This window comes from Aptenodytes patagonicus, chromosome 20 (genome assembly GCF_965638725.1).
Source record: "Aptenodytes patagonicus chromosome 20, bAptPat1.pri.cur, whole genome shotgun sequence".
Lineage (NCBI taxonomy): Eukaryota > Metazoa > Chordata > Aves > Sphenisciformes > Spheniscidae > Aptenodytes > Aptenodytes patagonicus.
Genome location: NC_134968.1, coordinates 2,906,010 through 2,916,782, shown reverse-complemented (window position 1 = coordinate 2,916,782; position 10,773 = coordinate 2,906,010).

Below are 10,773 nucleotides of genomic sequence, written 5' to 3'. Positions count from 1 at the left end.
GTAGTGTGGGGTTTGTGGTTTTTTTTTAATACCTCAGAAGAATGAAGGTTGGGTCAGCGGAGCAAGACACCTCATGCTTGTGCTAGATTATTTGGATAAAAGTCACTTAGCACAGGCAAGTAAGTCTTGCTCCTGACAACTTAAAAGCTTGAAATATGATTCTTAGGCTGAATTCCTGCAACAAGGTAAGGCTGAGAGTATCTTGAGGTTATTGTGAGGGCTTTTAATTGCTTTCCATGCACAGTTCAGGCTGTCGTTTACTGCATGTACATACATTTTCCAGGGTGCTCTTTTGATGCAACACAATGCTGTTGGAAAGAATGGGGGTGTATTGTACCAGGTACAGTGAACTTCAAACCTGTCAGCAGCTGTCAGAAGGCATGGTACTAGCCTGGCACACCATTACCCCATCCTGCAAATAGGGTGTTCGTACGATGTCTGTTATCCCTGAACAATACGGTCTTAGGTGGGTGTCATGGCTACCCTGAGGGTGTTGAGCCCTCGGGAAAGCTTCTGTGAATGGTGGGTTCATTTCGTCATCGTACAGCCGCTTTGGGTTGTTGCCCTCGCCTCTGGCGAAATGGAAAGACTTGCCTGCTTTTTTTTCTGCATTGCCAGGGTATGCTCTTGCAGTGATGAGGTGCCTGAGCTTGCAAAAATATTTTAAGCAGCCGAGCAGTCGGGTCCATAACTCCCAAATAACTTCCAGACCTCTTCCCTCTCCAGTGCTCTTGTTCTTTATTCTTCTGGTTTACCGCTTCAGACACTTGTGAGGAAGCTTCCACTTTTTTCCCAAGGCTCCTTTTAAAGCCCCTTTAGTGTTTCCTGCATTTCTCTCCCTTAGTTTCATGCACCAGGTGTTGGGCTCAAAACAGTGTGTCTGAAATCCCTTCTCAGCTTCTGTGGCTCTGCATTACTTCTCCTCCAGTTCCGCATTTTCAGTGGAGTGTGGACTGTTCCCTGCTGCTTTTGCTGTTAGCCTCTCTGGAGGAGGTGTCTGAGGCTCTAATGGTGGCCCCCGGGTTTGATTAATCACCATTTCCTTTGCTTTTGGGTGTAATTCGTTTTGTAAATGTTCCCTAGCTGTTAACTGCTCCTTTACCCTCGCTCTGCCTCACTTAATGCCTAAAGCTGCCATGAACTCATCAGACTTCAAAGCTCCTCTTGAACCTGTAGCTGTCTCGGTGTGGGCTAGCTGAACCCCTTGTTTATATTGTGTTTATAGCTGCCCTTCAGCCTTGTAGATGATGTTGACCATCGAGCTATCTGGTTCCAGATGGGAACAGTGACCCTAAAATCAGGACATGGTTTTGTGTGGGCTGCACAGGGATACTGGGTGAGGAAACAGCCTTCCGCCTGCTGGAGGGATGCTGCTCTGAGAGCTGTGCAGCAGCGTGCGAGCACTGCCTGGCATCCTCTGCCACACTGCTCAGGTGCTGGTAGGCTCCTTGACGTAAAAACAAAACAAAAAGTCGAGATTGTGTAGTCAAGGGCTGACCTGTCTGGCATTCCTGGCCAAGGCTGGACTGAAGACAGTCAAAGGCTGAACTCTGCTTCCCAGGACGCTGGCCCTTCCCTCGCAGCGTTCGGGAGGTGTTAGCAGGGTGTGAGCACTCCCTCTCAGTGCTCTACTTGTCAGGGCAATAGAAAGAGCTTTGGGCTTGGGTAACATGAAGGCAGGCCGCCCTCGCTGCTCGAACAAACAAGGCGACCCACCCTCTCTGTTTGGCATTTCTAACCTTGTTGCTCTTAATAATCCAGTAACAAAAACTTGCTCGTGAAAGTGGAGCGCAACCTTGGGTGGAGAAACAAGAGCGAGGGTCAAGGCATGTAGCTTTGTACTGAGGCCAGAGAGAGGAGTTTTGTTGTGCAGGTCCTGGTCTGCCCTCCCAGAGAGCCTGCATAAATCATTCGATCAGCCTGGCGTCCTGCGACTGTCACCTGCTGCTCTGCGGGCCTAAGGGGGGCTGGCTCCCAGCTGCAGGGCAGAGCTATTGCAAGGGATGCCTGCTCTTTGCAACTCCCATGTGTACGAAGGTGCTGGAGATGCTCCAGAAACAGATCTTCCCCTTTCACCTCATCCTTAAGAGAGAGCAAGAGAGGGGCTGCCTTGTGACCTGGAGGAGCAACCGCTGTGTTTGACATAGTACTCCATGACCGCCACGTCTTTTGGGTAGGACACTTCAGCCCAAGGTAAGCCGTGATCATGGGTGGGAAGCAGCTGGATGACGCCACTTGAAGGGAGGTGAAGAAACTTCAGGTTTGTTTCTGTGAACAGAAAAGCCAAGGGGGGGCCGTGGTCTGGCTGTCACGCCTGGATTCCCACTGTCTGAAATGAATGGCACAAGTCTGATTGAAGAATTTCCTGCATTGGGCAGTTACACCAGTTCTGTGTTGTGTGGGCTTTCTGCTGCTTATTAGGGACTGCAGCCATGCTAAAACTTTTGATCTGGGGGGGGGGGAATGCTTTCTGTGGTCAGTTTTTCTTCATTTTTGCCACCTATTTGCACAAAACACTTTGAATTTAGTATATTTGACAACTTTTAATCCCCCATCAAATTAGTTTGAAATTGGTTTTCTCCAGAGGAAAGACAGCATGATTGCATAAAGCCAGTGCTTCCCCAGCAAGGTTGGATGTGTTACCGGGCTGGAGAAAGCATGCACTTCCTTAAGCAACCCAGCTAAAGTGGCCCAAAAATTTACTGAGAGAAAGGCTCTGCCCCAGACCTCTGCCTGGGTGTTCACTAGTCAGAAATAAATGCCCTTCTGTCAGGCCCGCCCTCCCTCCCCAGAGCTGACTCACACCAGCACAACACCAGGTACTCCTGGATCTTTCAATTTTCCAACAAATCGTTACACTTAGCACCAAAGTCTTGGGGCCGGGGGCGTTTTGCGGGTGAGTGATGGAGGCTGTAGCTTTGCTGCTAACCGTGACAGACCGCGTTAGCCAGGAAGGATGCTTGCAAAGAGGTCACCTTTTTCAGAGGCAAGATGAATACAAACGGAGGAGCGGCGGAGGCTGGCAGCCAGGCAGCTCTCCCACCAGATGGCAGCAGCAATTCTGCTCTCTGCACGGGGAGGATAGAGGGGACCAAAGGGTGTCCCTCAGCCTCCCGTGGGGACAGGTGAGCCGGGAGGTCACCCTGCCCTGGGCAGAGGACGCAAGCAGTGGACGTGGACAAGGGCAAACACAATAGCACAGTCTCTGGGTGAGGAAGAAAAAGCACAAGCTGGCACGAGAGCTGTCTGACAGGCAGTACCTCTTGGGCAGGCGGGTACGAGGGTTTAGTCCCTGTTCCAGGCTGTCCTGGTAAACCTCTGATGCCCATTTCACTCTGTGTTGAGCACCTCTGGTCCCAGCTCCAGGTTTTAACTCCTCTAGCCTGAGGTAGCACACTGAAAGGTGCAAATGCCTGTCTCCCTTTCTAACCCTGGTCCCAGGGCGGCTTGGCTTTGCAGCCAGTCTCCTTGCAGCCCTTTGAACATTCCTCCTATCCCTTTCCCACCCACCAAAGGCGGTCCCTAGTTTATCACTAGGACAGGAACAACAGAAATGGCTAGGCATGACTTCAGAGGTGCAGGCTGGTTTAGCTTGACACTAGAAAACAGCATTGAGTCTTTGGGTCCAGACGGTTAGTATGATGAATTCATACTGGAGGGCCCAGTAACAGTTACCCTGTTGGTAAAAGCTTGGCAGTTTTTTAATCTGAAGCCCTGTAGTTTTGTGGCCCCAGAGCAATTAGAATAATGGCAGCATGGACTCATCACTTGCATTTCTCTGAATACAGCCCAAAAACTAAACTACAGGGACCAGGTTTTGGGCAAACTCTGCTGGTAATAGGCAACATAAGACCTGCTGGGGCCACTAAAGGGCCCTGTTACGAGGGGGACTGCAGCCCCCTCTGCTGCCAGAACGCATCTCCCAGTTGAGACCAAAGAGCAGCAGTTGGTTGCCACCTTCACACATCAGAGCCCTACAAGCCAAGGTGAAATCTCCCTGCCCACCACTCTGCCTTGGCTGCAAACCACCAGAGGTTTGGGTCTGGTTTTGGTTTTTTCTTCCTGGGAGACTTTGCCTTGCTTCTCCTTCCTTTCATGCTAGTGGAAGAGCTTAGCTCTGCACCACCTGCAGCAGCTGGGCCAGCCTGCTAGCAACATCCAGACCAGCCAAACAAGCTTTTGTTCATGATAAACAAACAGGAAACTGCCTGATTTCCTCTGTGTGTTCACCCTCTCTCTTGTGTGCACGCTCTTTCCCTATTTAATAGATAACCAGCCTACCTGACTTGTAAAGAGGAGACCGAAAGCAACCACATGGACAGGCACGCTGGAGCAGTTGTAATTTGCAGCATGGCTGTTGCATTGAAATGGGCATCTGCTCCCTGACAGCCGCTGATGCACCAGAGCTGAAGATTCTCCAGGTAAGGGAGCTCCCCGAGTTTGTGATAATTTGTACCCTGCAGCAAGCTGGCAGCATGTCTGAAGTGGTTAGAGCAAGGGATGGGGAGGAGTTTCCTTATTGCTTCCTTTGTGCTGTTTATATCCAAGTGGATCTAGCAGAAAATGCCTCTGTCCTGAAACACAGAGGATGTGGCAGGGGGTGTGGGGGGGAGAAAGCACTTGTGGAAGTGGGTAGGAAATAATATCCTAAGCCAGGCTGGAGCTCAGCTTGGCTGGGAGATGGGGAGCAATTCTTAGGGCCAAATTTGGTTTAATTATTCCTTTCCTGGCACTAGTCAGCGCTGGGGGCTGAGACGTTCCTCATATGCCTGTTTTCCATCAGCAGAACTGAGCTGACTTCAGTCCAGCAAGTCCTGACTTACACTTGTGTAACTCTCAGAGGTAGGGTCAGGTTTACTTAGGGATGACTTGACTTTTTGTGCTTTGGTTTTCTACTTGGTGAAGCAGGAGAGGACTCTCACAGGTAGAGAGGTACCAGGGTAAGTGATGAAGGACATAAAGCGTACTCTAGCTAGGGGATGCAGAACAAACTTCCAGAGAAAGTGAAGCATCTGATGTCTGTAGAAAAATACGGTGGATACTTCTTTTAACCACATGCTCACCCACAGCCATGCTGGGTTCACTCTCCCCACCCATAGAAAGCAATAAAAAACCAAATCTATGCGGAAAGGACCTGGTGGAGCAGGCATCCAGTTCTTGCCGAACACATCCCCAGAAAGGAGAGGAACTAGAGAGGCTAGGAAACTCCTATGGGAGGCTGAGCTCAACTGCTGCTGTAAAAACAGCATTTGAGGTTCCCCACACTGGATCTGCACACGATGCTGATCCAGACTGAGTCAGAAACCTGCAGTGAGTTATCCTTGATCTCCGACAAGCCAAAGCTGTGCACGAGCATGGGGAATCGTGTCCCAGACTGAGCTGCAGGAGGGGAGTGCGGAAGGTGGAGTCAGTGGAAGATGCCAGTTGCAAGATATGTTCGCGTCCCCCATGCTGGTAGGGGCAGCAAGGCAGGAAAGGCAGGAGGAGGCTAGGAAAGAGTGCGCGCAGGATGCCTCTGAAGCGGTAGGTTAAAAATATTCAACAGAGGCAAGAACAGGAAGGAAGCAGGGGTTAAGCCTGAACAAGGTGAGTCTATCCCAGAGACATTAATTCAAACATGACTTTCTTGGGTGTAAGTCTTGCAGTGCCCCTTCTGCAAAGCTGGTAAACACAGCTCAGTTTCCTCTGTCACTTACAGCATCTTCCTCCCAAGCACAGCTTTTCATGGGTGCTTTTCAAACCCAGCGGGAAGTTTCTACACAAAAAGCTATGCTGGAAGATTGGGTGTGAATGGAAAGGACTCTAGTTAAACCAGTTTGTTCCTCACCAGCCAAGGTACGTGGACCCTACTTGCCCTGCTTTGGTAGGGGTTGATGCTGGTCTGAGCAGAGGTGCTCTTTAACGCAGGAACAGTAACGTCTCCAACAGCCTGCTATGGTGACATTTCTGTTTAACAATTACCCCAGCACAACTGTTAGAGCTTCCCTTATGCAGGCAGTCTGCTGGGGAGACCACCTGAGATTACAGCATAACACCAAAGCTGATTAAACAGACAGCAAAGAGTAAAAGCCAAATTCTGTGGGTTTCCCTCACTCCCACATCCTGCTCTTGTCCAACTGCCATACCCCAGAATCAGTATTTTACTTTATTTAAAAAAAAAAAAAGCACAAAACCAAGGCTCCCCAAAGAGAACTTTTTTATTTTTTTGTGGCATGATTTTTATGCAGAGGCTGATGGCTCTGATAATACAGTTATGTTACCACCCTGCCCCCAGTACCCCAAAGAAAGTTAATAACCCACACGTGGATCTGCCAGGCTTTTCTGTGTTATACAAGGCTGTTACTGCTGCCCTGCCCAGGCTGAGTTCAAGCCCTTAATGCACAAGGCCCTGTAAAACCATGCTGAAACCAGCTGGCCATGCTGGGTCCCTGAAGAGCTGCCCCTCAGCACCCAGGTGCTTGCAGCATTAAAATACTTGTCAGGGAGGGCTGAGTGTCTTCTCAGAAGGGCAGAGTTAAAGCCACTGGTACCACCAGTCAGTACCTCAGTCGGGAATTCTGCTTCTCAGGTGTTTATTGCATGCCAACTCTGCCTGTACCCTGCTGCTCTGAAGGTCTAACCTTGGGCGCAAGGAGATGCTGGTGGGTGTTAGCTCTGCTATATTATTTGGAGGCAGTTAATCTTTAATTATGGCCTTACAGTGAACCAGTAAAGGAGAAGGGAGAATGGGAACGGGAATTTCCTCTGCTTGAACTTCTACTTCGCTCTGCATAGTCTCAAAGCCCAGCGCCCCTGCAGTCAGTGGTGATGGTTCCCTCGGAGAGTGCAGGGCTTCCTGTGACAACAGCTAGCAGGAAAAACCCTTTGTTTTCCTTTTGCTTCCTTTCCCATTGCTTGAGAGGATCCTGGATCCTGCAGGACATAGCAGGATACCTAAATGATAAAGCATTAATCTGAGAGTCAACTGGTTGGGTTGCAGATCCAGTCAGCAAGGTGTCAGTGCCCTGGCCGTGCCTCAGTTTCTCTTCTCACCCTTGGCTTGTTTTCCTAGTGGGGCAGGACCTGTTCTTTGCAGGGTCCTTGAGCAGCACCTAGCTTTAAGGGCCCTTCTCCCTTGGGGAAGGAGAAAGAATCCCAATTGCAACTGTAACTCTCACAAGTGTCAAGTCATGCCCAGTTCAGGCTGTTCCCAAAACAGAACTGTTATGATGTGGAGGCCTCAGCAAAACACCAAGCATGTGGAGAAGGGCTAGTGCTGTTCCACTTGGCCCTGCTTAGTGCCAGCCCTGTCACCAGCACCAACAAGCCACCAAAAGTCACCTCTCACCATGGGAGGAGGCAGGTAGGAGGACAGCAGGAAGGCAGCCCATCTCCCTGTTGGCTGTGGGAAGAAAGAGGGCTAGAGGGACTGGTTTGCTAGCTGCCGAGTTTCCCAAGAAATCATCGCAGCAGGAGTCCGGATGAAGCAGAGAGCCATCTCTGCCTGGGTAAAGCCAAGAACTCTTGTAAACTGGGCCCCATCTCAGAGCAGCACAGCTCACGTGGGACTGCAGGCCCCAGACTGGGCAGACATCTCTCGTACTAGAGGATTCCAGCCCTGGTTTGCTGCCTGAAAGCCATATAAAATAACCAGAGCAGACGGCTCAGGGATTGCCCAGGAACACCCAGCTTTGCAAACCCAAGAAGCCTGCCCACACCACAGGAAAATTAACCGCTGATAAAAGTAGGAGTTCACCTCTGTTTGATTTTTTTTTCCTTCCCACACTGTTCTGCAGCTGGTACTAGTTGTTACCCCCACCACAGAGCTTGCTGCACCTCAACAATACTCTTACTCATTAAGTTTGCTTTCTCAGCAAGTCTAGAACATCTAGTCCTCCAGAAAAAACACAGGTGGGTAACACTGTGTTCTGCTGTGTCTGCAGCCCCTGGCCCAGCAAATTCTCATACTTTTATTGTACTTTTCTCCCTGAAAGGTCCTAAGCTGCTTAGCAGAAAAATGATCTGGTTTCCAGGGAGGGACAATGTCACCTACTTCTGGAGTGAGCTGCAAACAGCTGCTTGCTGAAACACTGCAGCAGTTTAGGGAGGAAATGAAGATCTGTATCACCTGTCCCTGGCACTGCATGCAATGAGGAGGACACGTGAGGGCATTTCCCACACTGGTTATACTCTAGAGAGAAGGGAAATGCCAGAGAGAGGGGGGCACAGGAGCCACAGCATCTTACTGAGCAGGGAACAAGATGCAGAAAGTTGCCCCTAGAAGTTCTACACCAGTGTGAAGGGAAAGCAGAGAGGACAGCAAGGAAATCAGAGGGCTGATAAGGATCTGTGGCTGTGAGGCAGGTGTGTGCTAGGGAGCAGATCATGCACAAGCAGAGATGCAGGGCTGTTGCTGCATTTTGTTTGTTTCCCTTTACCTGGCTGACATGTCTTTTCATGTCAAAAGCTAGATCAAAGAGAGGGATGTAAATAGCTGAAACAGGCTTCCTTGTGGGAACAGGGCTGAGTGCCACAGTCAGCCTCTCAGCTGGATCCCTCCCTGGGAGCAGCATGAGGAGCTGTCACCCTCCATTAGCCAAACAGCCAGGGAAGAAAGCGTGGGCTGGAGGGTGCCCTGGGCATTCAGGAGCCAAACCACACAGCAAGGATAGGAAGAGTAACTCTCCCCTGCAACCATCTCTTCCCTAGGCCACTGCCAACGCTGATGGGACACACCAGGGCCGTGAGAACAAGTGCTTTGGCTTCATCGTGTCAGAAGCCCCGCAGAGTCCAACAATAGCTGCACTTGGTCCCCAATCTTTCTCTTTTTTAAACTCTCCCTCTGCAGAGTCATGGTGTCCACTGAGAAAGAGGGACTTAACACTTCCTTTTAATCTCTGCACAGCTCTTATTCGGGGGGGAGTGAAATAACCCTCACTGACATCATCTGAAGTTGAGGGCGCAGAGCACCTTTGTTAGGAAAGGCCCCTGCAATCCTCCGGTAGCCATTTCAACACGAGGGGACCCCATGCTGCAGGCTCAGGGCAAGGAAGCCAGGTTAGAAAACCAGACTGCATCAGAGAAGAGGGAAGAGCAAAACAGCCTGGGAGACCAATGCTCTCCTCGTATGCTGGAGAGATCATCAAGGCCCTGGCCTACTCTTGTCCCATGGACGGCCACCAGCAGTGGCTTTGCCTTTGTGGGTGTTGAAATAGTTGATGGCTTTACTCCTCATCTGTGATCTTTTGGACAAGAGGGCCCACTGTTTTCCAATGTCCCTCAGTTGTCCCTCTGCTGAAATCCCACATTTGGAAGAGGGGCTCTGTCACTGCTGTCTTGTTCATTCACCTTCCAAGAAAAAGGTCCCCAGCATTTTTCTTCCTGCCCTTTTCAAGGCAGGAAATACTACTACATGGTATCCTTCACATCTGCACAGTTAACCAACAGCAGCACCACATCCCTTGACATCCTCTCTCTATTTTTCTCAAGAAGCTGCATTGCACAAAGGTCTTGGGCCGAGACGGAGCAGCGCTCACGCCCTCAAAGCCCAGGGTCTCCCCTGGCTATCCCCCCTTTGCCCTCTAGTCCCAGCAGAGATTAGGACAGCCTGGAGCCTGTTCTGAACTGGGCCAGCTAGTAACAGCTCCCACGGGGCTGGTCAGAGCAAAGCGTGCCATGCTCTGCTCCTTTCCCATGCCCCCACAGCAGGGGTTGCTGGGGCAAGGAAGAAAAGTGGCAACATTGTTCTGATCCCACCATGGGGCTTCCCCAGCCTATGCTGCCCGTTTTATTTGATTGTGAACTTTAACTCTGAAAGCCCCAATCCCTGCTCTGCACAGGGAGCTCAAATCTGGGTTGTATGTTCAATAATCAAGAGCAGGTCAAAGACACTGGCATGTAACATTACATTTCAGGGGGGTGAAGGCGTATAGATTTTTTGCAGAACCTCAAATCAAGTGCCCTACATTGTTAGGGGGGGACATTTGCCGCAAACAAAGCAGATGAAGAAACAAATCACAGGTAGAGAAGGGATTGCGGACTAAAGGATTTAAAAAAAGGGGACTACAGCAGGAACACGAGCCTGAGAGTGGGCAGGAGGGAGCCAAAGCTAGATGGCACAAGAGATTCCTGAAGTCCCTGGGAAGCAGCTAACACGACCAAAAGGGCTGCTGCCCTTCCCCCTTTTCCTGTTTCTGCTACTCTCGCTAATTCTTTTACCACCACCAAACCTAAACCACAGCAGTGCTCTTCCCTCCTACACAGCGCTCAGCAGTGGTTTTCAGAGCCATGGAGTCAGCTTCGCAGCTTCCTGGGAGAGGTGGTACCACTGCGAAATGCTGTGCCAGCCTGGAAAGCAGCAGCCCCGACACTCCCCGCATCCTTTTATGAGCCCCATACCTGCCACCAACAGGGAGCTCTACCGGCAAAAAATATTTTTTTACTTCTTGTCGCATCTCCCTCATCCATCAGGCCTGGGCCCTGCAGGTGGGTGTAATCGAGAAACCACAGGCCAGAGTTAAGTAGTTATTAGTATTTTAGGGGGAGAGGAAGGTTTGAACAAGTGGGAGCTGGGGTTTGGCATAGTAACAGAAGCGACCGACTCCTCTGGCTACTGTAAATCAGACAGGGCCTCACTGATGAAGCCTTTTTTAAGGTCTTACCTGGCTCCTGAGGGGCAGCTCTGTCACCCTACACGACACACGGCCCTTTTCAAGGCGCCTCCCATCCCGAGGCCGCAGCCGCTCCCTCACGGCAGCCGCTGTATGAAGCATTATCCCCACTTATCCGTGAGGA